General features: G+C 39.3%; 1 protein-coding gene across 1 annotated transcript in view; it reads right to left on the reverse strand.

The window, feature by feature from the left end:
- Positions 1-11794, reverse strand: part of LOC101848977 (serine-rich adhesin for platelets) — a gene marked incomplete in the record, with an annotated part of 62016 nt that extends 50222 nt beyond the window's left edge. Inside the window, 1 exon segment of the mRNA XM_005100610.3 lies at positions 10714-11794.
- Between the last annotated feature and the right edge of the window lie 841 nt (positions 11795-12635).

The following is a 12635-nucleotide window of genomic DNA, read 5'->3' on the forward strand; positions in this document are numbered from 1 at the left end:
GCCCCCTTCTTCCCAGCGACACTCGAGATGCAGGGATAAACATCGCATTACGTGACTCACCCCCCACAGCGCAAGGACGAATTCGGCATTTATACCACTGTACATGGTATAGCTCTGTGCATTGCACGACTCACCCATGATACTGCACGCGCGCGCGCGCACGCACACATGCACACACACGCAGACACACACACACACACGCACGCAGCCACACACGCACACGCACACACACACGCACACACACACGCGCGCGCGCGTGCACGCAGCTCGCACTCACGCACACACACACACACACACACACACTCACACACACACTCACAATACAATTTACGCAGCTCCCAATTGTAAAAGGTCAAATGAGCGCGCGGGACACAAGTTGGTTGTATTCACGTTAGTTCAGAGTATGACTTGGTTTTACTTTGCGGGTAAGAATGGCTAAAGTAACTAAAATTAAAAATAAGATTTACCTTTAAAAAAACAACCCAACAACAATACGTATAAAAGCCCACTGTGAGGTGATCATGTACAAATTTCGTGTAAGGTACAAAAAAACCCAACAACTTAAAAAAAGTAATCTAAAAAAGGTGGAGCACCAACCACATTTTAAACATATCTTTTGAAGAACAATTAGGAAGTAAAATAGTTCTAATGGTTTTCTTGCGATGTGTGCAATTGATTTCAAGCCCTGGAAAACATTATTGAATCTAAAGAATAATAGGGGAAAAAAGGAAGGATTCAATAATTGAAATTATGGAAGAAAACATTCTCCTAAAAATTAAAGAAAGCAAATAAATACAAAAATTAAAGACACAGGCCACATTACAGCAATTGGAAGACAAAAGGCAGTCAACATCAAATTTAGGAAAAGTGCAATGCTTTCAACATGGAGATAAAGGAAAAATGTAAAGAGGCAAAAGAACAAAATGTCAAAACATGGAAAAGAACCTAAACAAAGATTGTAAAAACACATGCTCATTGTAACATGCATTTAAAAATCAAGTAAACAAATGGGAACAAAGCATAATCAAAACAGGCCGCAAAAGATCATATTACACAGGTGATATTTTAGTGAACAAAGTAGGTGTTTTTGAGCGAATTAAAATTTGATGATCAGAGTACATATAAAAACTTTTCAAAGATAATAGAGGAGAAAAACTTGCAATAAAGAAAGAAAGAAAAGAATCTCAAACTTTGAATTAAAAAATACATGATGCCATAAACAAAATATACCCAAGGAAAGTTATAGGACCAGATAATACTCTACTCTAGCTGAAGTGTTGCCACTGCCACTTTACAAGAAATGGACGCTGAAATAACAACTGAGGTTTTAATATATCCTCCACTGTGCACTTTGACGAAATTCTGATTCACCATGGCGAGCTCCAGTTGACTCTATTTGGAGCCAAATGAAGGGAAAGGGTTTTTTTCGTACACTTGACTATATCGAGACTGGCATCTTGTCCTTCAGTTGCACACCCATGTGGTGCACAAGCGCAGAAATATTTTTATAGAGAACTAGCTGGTACAGGGTACGTATCCGTTCGATGAACGGACTCAAAAGAATCGATCGTCTAGTCAATGTGGGTTCAGTGCGCACTGCATGTGAACGGAAGCCTCACTTGCTTACAATAGCGTCCTAGAAGACGGACTTTTCCAAAGATAAGATCTAAACGAAACTAATGAAAAACTGAAAATTAAACTACAGTGACTTCAGACTCCATAATATAATTGTGCACCCTTTAAATGATTCTAAACCACAGTTACATTGTTTTAAATTCGAAAGTTAAGTGGTTCGGAAGTATTAGGCGACCAAAGTGACAAACTTTCACCAATATAATATGCTTGCTGGGCCCCCTTTCGATGAAAGGAATGATTGGTGCATTAACCTCAACTGAAAGTCATTGGCCTATTATACACTCTACTGGAATGGAGCAATAAATCTTGAGAGATGCAAAAAATTAGAAGGTCTAGATATAGAGACGTATAGATTGATTCTCTATTCCGCTTTCGTGGTTGTACACTCCAGAATTTTAAAGGTGTAGGATCAGCCAGAGAGTATTTTAGTACAATTTATAGTCTCTGGATCAATGCGCGCACTCCTTGTGAACGGAAGCCTCTCTTGTTTACAATGGCGTCTTAGAAGACGGACTTTCCCAACTAAACGCCGTTAATTTTTTCAAATTCAAAAGTTAAGTGGTTCCAAAGTTTTAGGCGGCATAAGTGAAGAACTTTCACAAATATAATATGTATAGATACTAGCTGGGCCCACTTTCGATGAAAGGAATGATCGGTGCATTAGCATCAGCCGAAAGTCATTGGCCTACGATATTTACTCTCTACAGGAATGGAGCAATAAATCTTGAGAGATGCAAAAAATTAGAAGGTTTAGATCTTTACTCTCAGAACAGAGCGCGCGGTCAGTAAACGGAAACCTCTCTTGTTTACAATGGCGTCTTAGAAGACGGACTTTCCCAAGATTAGATCTAAACGAAACTAATGAAAAACTGAAAATTAAACTACAATGACTTCAGGCTCCTCAATAAAACTATGCACCCTTTAAATGATTCTGAACCACCATTAATTTGGTCAAATTCGAAAGTTAAGTGGTTCGGAAGTTTTAGGCTGCGAAAGTGACGAACTTTCACAAATATAATATGAACAGATTATGGGGAGAGTGGGGAGAAGAGGTCCGTGCGGAGAAGTGGGGCAGCCCCTGAAGAGCCAAATCTAGAGGTCCATTGCAATTTTGCATATAATTTAAAAAACGAACAAATTTTTTTTCCAGCACAAGGAAGCAACTTCCTTTTGATTTCAGGGCGGCTTGAGTGAATGGAGTGGAAAAGGCGTTTTCATCAAGAAAAAGTTGAAATATTTTATTTTTGAAACTCCCAACTTTACCACGAAGAGGAGCAAAACAGAACTGGTAAGTATAACAATAGTTAAAGAACTTATCTAATTACTTATTTTTCATTTGTTCTCCATGTTTTAACTGCCAGTAGAAGAAAACATACATTTGAATAGTCAGACTACCAATGAGGAGAAGTAGGCCACCATCAGCCCAGTTCTCTCCACGTGTGGCCCACTTCTCCCCAGTTGTAGAAAAATAATCTTCAACATATTTCCATGCCATTTTAGACATATTACTTATATATTTTAGAATATAAGATTAAGATAGAGGCTTCAATCTTGATCTAGACTTTTAAAACAAACCTCGGGGTAGTATTGTAGTAGTCTACCTTTTCGGAGTTTTCTCTCACAGGTGCTATAGTGTGACACTGTTTAGGCCCTACCCACTTCTTTCTAGTCTTTTTGGCCCGAACCAGCGCCCCGAAGACACGCATAAATGATATATTCTTCTTTTTTCTGTTCAAGTTCAATCTCTGGGGACAGTGCTACGCATCAAAGGAAGACCGGCATAGGCACAGGGTTACTTGATGCAATGAACAATGCAGTGGCAGCTGTTAGAAATATAGTGCCTTTGAGGGAAGTCACATACCTTCACAGCATTGCTCGCACTACCCTTCAAAACAATGTGAAGAAAGCTCTTCAAGATGATGTTGAATTGTGTCCAAACTATCGTCACAGACAAGTATTCACAGTGGAAATGGAGACCGAATTGACTCAGTACATGTTGAAATGTTCCAAAATATCCTATGGTTTGACAACTGCTAACTGCAGAAAACTCGTCTATGAAGTCGTTGTTGCAAATCACCCTAGGACCTTTCGTACCGATCTTCGTGGGGTGATGCAAAATGTGCCGGAAAGGAGTGGCAGATGGGTTTTCTTTGGAGATATCCGCAACTCAGTTTGCAACAACCAGTGGATACCTCATTGGCAAGAGCCTCAGCCTTCAACAGACATTCTGTAATAATATTTTTCAACTTGCTGCACACTCTTTCTGGAATAGTGACCTGGGTGTCTCTTTAGCTCAGATACTCAATCTTGACGAAACAGGAATCACAACAGTCCACAAAGTCCCAAAACTCATCGTACCTCTTGGTTTTGTACTAAACATTTGGGCCAGACAACATCAGCAGAGCGTGGCGTGGTGTGTGAGTTCTCAACAAAAACTACACAGTTTTACTATATTGAGGTTGTTGTCAAAGAAAGAGACAAAGGTGATGTTGGGGTTGATTCTATACCGAAAAAAAGGGCCAAAAGAGCCCACACTTTGTAAAACCAGCAGTGGAAGATATTTCCTCAGTCCACATTGACTGAATTCAGAGGCACTATAGCAAGAACCATAGAGGTAACATCTGTTTCCAGGTTGACACTGGACACTTTGGTGGTTTTAATTTCAGTTGAATTTCAAATTTGTGCCGTTGTGAGGAATGTATTGGTTTTTTGTGTTTAGGTTCCGATAGCCCTGGTAACAGATGTCACATATGGCCCACTTCTCACCAGGGGGACATTTTCTCCCCATCCATGGCCCACTTCTCCCCATTTGTAATGTTGACTTCAGCACCCTATAAAACCATTTTCATTCTATCTCTGTTGTACAGCTTATAACAGTAATTAAACACAATAAATGTTGTTTAGATTGATAAAAAGCACTTTGTCCTTTGGGTTTGTTTTTTTAATTCTTGAGTTATTAATTTCGTGTTTTTTTTCTCCAAAACTCCTCCCACGGTGGCCCCCTTCTCCCCACTCTCCCTATAGATAAAGACATGACAAAGCCCAGTCTAGAGCATTATCATTCAAGTCTATGAGTAAAAACTTAAAAAAGATCATATACTTAATAATTTGAAAATATGTGGGGAAAAAACAACAAATTCTGATGGTCTAACACAGGTAAGCTTTATCAAAATTTGTTAATTAATTTTTTAAAGGGGGGGGGGGGGGGTGTTGGGTTCCCACCCTGCCAGCCGGGACTAACCTGGAATGAGAAGGTTACAATATTACATCTTCAATAAAAATTTCTTCACACCCAGGAATCAAATTTGGGCATCCTACTTACGACAGTGAAGCTTCTGATCACTACACCACAGATGCCGGTATCTTATTTGTGACACTCTAACAATTAAAAGGATGGCGAGAGGAAAACAAACTGCTCCTTTTCTTTTCCCTACTGGACAACTTCTGAAAGTCCACATAGAGATGGTGAGGGATTAACTCGGTTCTGCTCTTAGAACGTGTTAAAGTTAAGATCGAACAATAGATTTGGATAATATGTTGGTCGAATCATGCAATTTACTACTTCTGCTTTTCAATGCAGATGAAAGATGCAGTTACTTGTATTTCAATACCTTTGGATATCTGTTTTTACTGGTGATCCTACCTAACACACAGCTAAGGTAGGAAAAGGCTCAGCAGAGGTTAAATCTTTGAGCTGATATTCACTTTAAAAGCACATGTATATACAGTGGAGTCCACTTATAACGAGTCCGGAAAAAACGAGAAGTCTGTTATAAAGACACTATTCTAAAACCCCGTTTTTTTCTCCTCTTTACCTTTGCAAATAAAAAACTGCTATAGCGCTATCAGACAAACATGAGAGTCGGTTATAGCGGAATATTGCTGGTGCTGTGCACAGTGCATAGGCCAATTATACATAACGTAAAACCTCGCCAGTTGAGAAATTTGTTGGTGATCTTGCGAAACAAAGAAAAGGAGAGCCCATGTGCGTCAATAATGAAGGCCGGAGCAATTCTGACTAGGGAGGGTGTGGCATGCGCAGACAAGCAGAACGCATCTTGTGATATGCCAGCATAAGTCTAGTTTAGATTATCAAGGCCTACCATGCCTCTCACTTTTCCGATGCGGGGATGGAGAGGTCACAGCAATGTGATGGACGGAGCGAATGTGTGACGTGCACAAGCAGACAGAATGCACCACAGGGTGTGGTGGGGTGGGGTAAAACACAGGGGGTGAGTTAGCCCAGAGCCTTTCCTTTCTGATCGCCAACATCGAGCTGTCAGTCCACATCGCTAGATCTAGCGCTAGAGAAAGAAACCTGATTCGATTTTTGATCAAGTAAGACCTAGAGGTCATGTTGAAACAAAATGTCATCAGGGGAGATAGCCAAAGGAAATAAACAGAACACCAAACTCATAGATTAGGCCTACTTTACAGTTTCCCTTGAATTTATTACTGGATCCCTTACAGCGAGAATCCTGCTATAACGGACATTTTGCTCCGGTCCCCTCCCTCTCGTTATAACAGGATTCCACTGTATAAATATGCGTAACACCCATCATATTTTTTAATCAGTTGAGAAACCCCCTTTATCAAGAAGCTTGCATAATTTAACAAGACAGTAAGGACGATTGCCAGCTGAGCTGGTTTGGAAATTAACATTTCAAAAAATATAAAAAGAATTTAGTAGAAATTCCCATTAGGCATATTCCTCAAGAATCAGAGACTGAAACTACAATGTACTTAAAAAATGAAAATGGCAGTCGAACCTACTCTAACCACCGCATGTCCCAGACAATCATCGGTACTAACCCCACTTCTTTCTCCCCTACATTGCCATTTTTTTTTTTTTTACCAAGAGAACCATCTGTGTAAGATGACCACTGTCAAACTTGTCCAAGACAACCACCCACTGTTAGGGAGAAAGGTCATCTAAGACCGGTTGTCCTTTTGGAGGGCACCTTCATTATTTAGTATGAGTTTTAGTAAGGTTTTACGGAGCTCGAGACTTCATAAAGTCATAATATGAGCGTTAAGTGGCGGATACCAACAGAGAAGTCCAAACAGGGTCGGGCCTACTCTGCTCACCTCTCTAGCCTCAACAGCGCAAAGTCTGCTTCGACTATCAAGGCACCCCGGAAATAGCAGTTCACAAGAGAGCCCCAACCCAAGGATTGAAAAAAGAATAATGAAAAGAAAGGACAGAGTGAGATTTCACTGTTTCATGCAACACAACATAAATTTCAATCTGGCGACGTGAACTAACAACAGTCAATAATAAATCCACTTGAAACACATGCGTCACATCATTGGGACTTTTAATCATAATTGTGAATGCAATGATATTAGCCCATCATGATAAATGACTAAAATCTGCTCTAATGGCAGTCATAGGCCTATATTAAAGCCAATATCACTTCTGTAAAAACGACCACTTCCCAATTCCCCCCCCAGAGTTTTAGTTTAAAAAAATATTATGACACCACTGTTCGAGACATGCGTCTGACTCGTCTGACTGAGACAACTGCTTTTCTCCTTGGCAATAGGCCATTATAATAGACGGCATCTAGGAGAATTTCGACGGCAGGCCTATTACCTCTCTAGATTTACTAAGATCATAAGAAGACAGCGGAAGCAAAAAATTCAATGCGAATGAGTCGCAGAAGTGCAGGTAGAGCACTTTTAAAATTACATACAACCACCACTGCCGTAGGGGTGTAGAAAAACTATCCCAATAAGATAAAAATCAAAATTGTCCAGTGAGACTAAGACAGCACAAAATATAGTATAGCATTTGCATGGTCATGATATTCACGAACAAAATGATACCGCCTATCCTATTTTACTAGTTTTACACTACACATCTATATTATTATAATAAAAATTATGAAGTATCTATTCGGACTTGAGTCTAAATAGACAAAAATTATATTGGGACTCTGAATTCAATCCAGCATGACGTCCATTCCGACTTCAGACCCTTGTTCCTAAATATTTCCTGTATTTATGAAATTTTTTTCGAATATAATGAGACAATCAAGACGTCAGCTTGAATATCCAGTTACTAAATCTATCTACACTGACCCTCCCTGTATCATTTAGTATGAACAGAATATCCAAGTTGAGTTGACCTTGACGGGGGCCAAGTTAATTATGTCAACCAATGAGACTCTGCATAGCGGTCGATCACACACTGTCGGCTTGCTGGGGGAAGAGGTGTAGGGAAGAGGCCACAGCTGTCGGTTTTGTGCGATGTGATTAAAAGAGAAATTAATTACAGAAAAAATATAACACACAACAAAATGTAATTAAACATGTGGAAAGACATTATGGTGGTGGAAGTGATGATGACGCTGTAGTGGTGGTGGAAACACCCTGAGTTGTTGGTTACCGTGTACTCAGACACTGCCATTGGACAATGAGAGGGCGGTCTTTTGACTTATGACACAATTACACAATCCTAGTAGGTAATTCTAGTTCTAATTCTGGTTTTACGCAAATCCCCCAACAACAGTTATGTAACCCCCTTACACTCACAAAGCTCACTTAGAAGCAGAGTCCAAATAAATAAAACATTTTTTTCGGACCCGAGTCTGAATAGACAAAACCCATATATATTCGGACTCTATATTCGGACTCGAGTCCGAATGGATAAAAAAATCTAATCGGACTCGAGTCCGAATAGAGCTGGCCATGAAATTAATAATGACCTACTATAATCTCTGAAAAAAAACAACAAACAGGCAGATTCTAAGCCTATTAATACTGTTAAATTGCTATTGTAGGAGACGGAAAACCTTTCATGTTATTGGTTATTTTGACAGAAGAGTCAGATGGACATATCTACAAATTACACCAGCAAGACTCTTTTTTTTCTTCACTTTTTCCCTCAAGTTTTAGGACTGGGCAGGCAAGTGTGATATAACTTACATTTTATGGTATTTTTAAATTTTCTCTCACGTCTCACACTAATCTACCTGTTGTCCAGTTTCTACTAAATATTGATGCGCTGAAAACGAGAATATCAACTTCAGTTCCACCGAAAAATTAATGGTTTTTGAAATATTGGATTTTTTAAAATCGAGATGGACGTGTTTCGGACAAAATGGAGGGATTCTAGGGGTGCAAAAGAAAATGTGTGGGGTTACAGGGGCCCGCTGTTTTAACCCATAATTTGAGATTTTACAGTTAGATTTGAAATTTTCTTGAAAACAATTATTTGCAACAGTTTTAATGGCTTTATGAGTGATATCTGCTGCAAAGAGTAGGCCCCTACTCCAGTTTGACCCCTGAAGCAGTGCATCTGTGTGCGGGAGTGAAAGTAAAAAATTACCATTTTTACAGGCATGCAGCTAAACGTAGAACGATGCACTTAACTGATTGGCAGCTAATTTTAGTAATTATGTCATGTCATCAAATAAGTGTCATCACATCCTGGGTTACCCACAGACTATTTTATGAAGGCTGTGGAGACAAAGATTCTCTACGATCTTTGGTGGAGATACCGTGTGGAACGACATGTTGGGTCAGTGGCTGGACGTATTTTAAATCCATATCGATGTGTTTCGCACGTTTAACTAACTGCAGCCCGTCAGCCATGCTCTGATTGGTTCCAAGGTTTCCAGTAGATCTAAGTTAATAACATTTAGGAATTCAGGTACTTGGACATGATGGAAGATCGCTTAGATCGTTGATGCTCAGAACAGTAAGAACGCTGATGCTTGAAATTGAAACAGGTAAATGCAAAGACAATAAAGAGCGCGAAAATAGCCGAAAGACGGAAGATTTACCCCCCCTTACAAGAGATAGGCAGCAGCATCATCGGAGCACCGCATCAATTCAATTTGCCGGTATTCCTGGAAAAACATCGCACAAAAGCGTCGTACCATCAAAGATTGTGTAGTTGGTGCCATGCAGTTCGGTTTTAGCATGTAGCCACATAATTGGAGGGGTATCCCGGTCTGACGTTACAACTTTGTTTTGGTCAATTTGATCATTCACACCGATAGACAGTATTCAGAAAGAGACAGAGAGAGAGAGGGGAGGAGTACATCTTGCGAGAACTTTCGGGCAAAACAAAATGGTGAACCCCTAGTTCGGCTCGATTCGAAAAGTGAAATTTGAAATAGCCATAGCATCTTTGTAGACGATCAAATTAGCTTACTTTTGTGCAATAACGTCATTTTATTTTTTCTTTGCTTTTTTGTCAATTTGATTATCCACATCGATAGACAGTATTCCGAAATTAGGAAAAACAGAGAGGTCTTGTTTCACACCGGGTGAGAATAGCCAACGCTCCGGGGTGAGAGGTTGATCGTATTTTTATTCTCACCCCGGGTGAGGATAGCCGAGCTTCCTTTTCATAGCCTCAGGCATGTTTCGCTTTGGTCCCTAACCCTAACCCTGAAAAACGCACATCGGAATCAAATGAGGGAATCTTAACAATCGCTGTGGATTTTTATATTTTTGTAGGCTAAGTTGGTGACAACAAGACAAAAAAACAACAACACAACAACAGCAACAAAAGAAGTAGAGAGTAGAAGTAGGCCATTCATCATTTAAATCATGGTATAGATCTAGATATCTAGATCTAGATCTAGAATCTGGATCTAGATCTAGATCTAGATCTAGATCTAGATCTATAATCTATATAATATGGGCCTATATAATATTCTCATAGAATATAAAGATATATCATATATATCTATCTACTTTAGATCTAGATTCTAGATCTAGATCTAGATCTAGATCTAGATCTAGATTGTCTAGATCTAGATCTAGATCTAGCTAGATAGATTCTAGACATAGAATCTAGATTAGATCTCGATCTCGATCTAGATATATTATAGACTATTATTGAACTAGATCTAGATCTAGATCTAGATTCTAGATCTAGATCTAGATCTAGATCTAGATCTAGATAGATATAGATCTAGAAATCTAGTAGACTATAAATTGATATTGTCACGCAAACGCAATTTGTGTGTTGAATGCACCACGGACCAGTCACAGGCACAGCGTTTAAACAGCACACTGAATCCTGAACCCGTTATCTGTGAGCCTGTTAATTTTCCTTACCTGTCACAGTGCAGGCGTTCTTGAAGTGTACTGTTACCGGCCCTTAGCAATGGACACTGGACACTGGGCAAACAGCCAGCGGCTGGCTTTGTTCTCTCTATTGGATGGAGCGACGGAACACTTAGCGGAAGAAGGAGAAGACCAGGGGTAGCTTTGTTGTGATGATGTCATCACGTAAACAATCTCTGAGCATCCCCAGATTTTTCTTTGGCGCATGTCATGTGCTGTCTGTGTATTGTGGGATAGATAGATAGATAGATAGATAGATAGATAGATAGATAGATAGAGAGATAGAGAGATAGAGAGATAGAGAGATAGAGAGATAGAGAGATAGATATATATATATAGATGGATAGATAGATACATAGATAATGTAAGGTAATCTACTTGTTCTCACGGTTCTACAAAGAGGGGCGCTCCAGTCATGCTTCACGGATCAAGTTTCTCTTTAATGAAGACTCTGTTGTTTTTTGGTGGGGGGTTTTCCTATACCAGGATTCGTGTAATAAACCTTTAGTTTTCCTAAATTATAATACAATGTTGGGGATTGCCCAAGCATCCTTACAATTTTGGTTGTGCTTTTTTGTGATCTAACAAGCGGGGGGAAAATGCTTAACTTCTATCTAGTGAAGACTTGAAAAACTCTGTCATCCAAAACAGCTGGGTTATGCTGCTATAAGCTACCAGTTTGGTCCAGCATTCACTCAACATCAAGCACGATTTCAAGTCAATAATAAAAAAATTTGTTTAAGTAAAAAAGAGAAGTACATTAGAACAATAATAACGGTATTGAAGAGAAAGAGCATAAGAGTCAGACGGAAACAACGGATAGAAAAGAAAGAAGAACCTATGGACCGGACCTACTTGTGGTGCCCCGCAACCACCTTCAAGAATCTTCATAAATCATATCGGGTACAAAACTCCTTGGGTACAATGCACATTTACCGTTTTAAGTTGAATGCCAACAAGCACATCAACAATTATAGACAATATGCTGTTATTTAGAGCACAGAAAAACATATCGAAAAAAAACCCAACAACAAATAAACAACAAGGAACAAAAACAAAACGAAACGAAACGAAACAAACAAGCAAACAAACAAACAAACAAACAAACGAAAAAACAAAACCCCGCAGAAAAAGCAATTAAAGTTGGTACCTGCCAATATCGACTTCAAACCACAAACCAATACCGTACTGAAATGCAAGTAAGTAGAAAAATAAATAGGACCAGTCTAAACCTCCATTTAGTCTAACTCTCTTTGATTCTTCACATTTTATTGTGGATCAAGTGATAAGCTGAAAGGGTTAATATATTTCTTCCACAAGAATGGTAACGGGACGCAATGAAGGAACCTATTGTAATTTTTTTTTTCTTTCCTTTATTCCTTTCGGTTTTCTGAGTACCGGTAATTCAAGGACCTTACAACCCTGCGGTAATGCTAGATCTAAAGTAACCCATATACAAAAAATTATCAGTCAATCAATCAATCCACCAACCAACCAACCAACCAACCAACCAACCAACCAACCAACCAACCAACCAACCAACCAACCAATCAACCAACCAACCAACCAACCAACCAACCAACCAACCAACCAATCAATCAATCAATCAATCAATCAATCAATCAATCAATCAATCAATCAACCAATCAATCAATCAATCAACCAACTTTGATTTTGGTGATTTCACAATGATAGAGTGAATGATGCCATCCTCAGTCATAATTTGTCACACAGAGATACGGACACGGTAACACGACATCCAGCAACATGCTTGGTTTTATTCGAAAAACCACGAGCATTGATTTGTATTCAAGTCGTCACACAAATTTGGATTAATTTTCATGGTCTGTTGCCTTTCGGGGGTGGGGTGTGTGCAGGGTCATTTTGATAGAAAGAGAGAGACAGAGGGGGGG

This window comes from Aplysia californica, unplaced genomic scaffold (assembly GCF_000002075.1).
Source record: "Aplysia californica isolate F4 #8 unplaced genomic scaffold, AplCal3.0 scaffold00253, whole genome shotgun sequence".
Lineage (NCBI taxonomy): Eukaryota > Metazoa > Mollusca > Gastropoda > Aplysiida > Aplysiidae > Aplysia > Aplysia californica.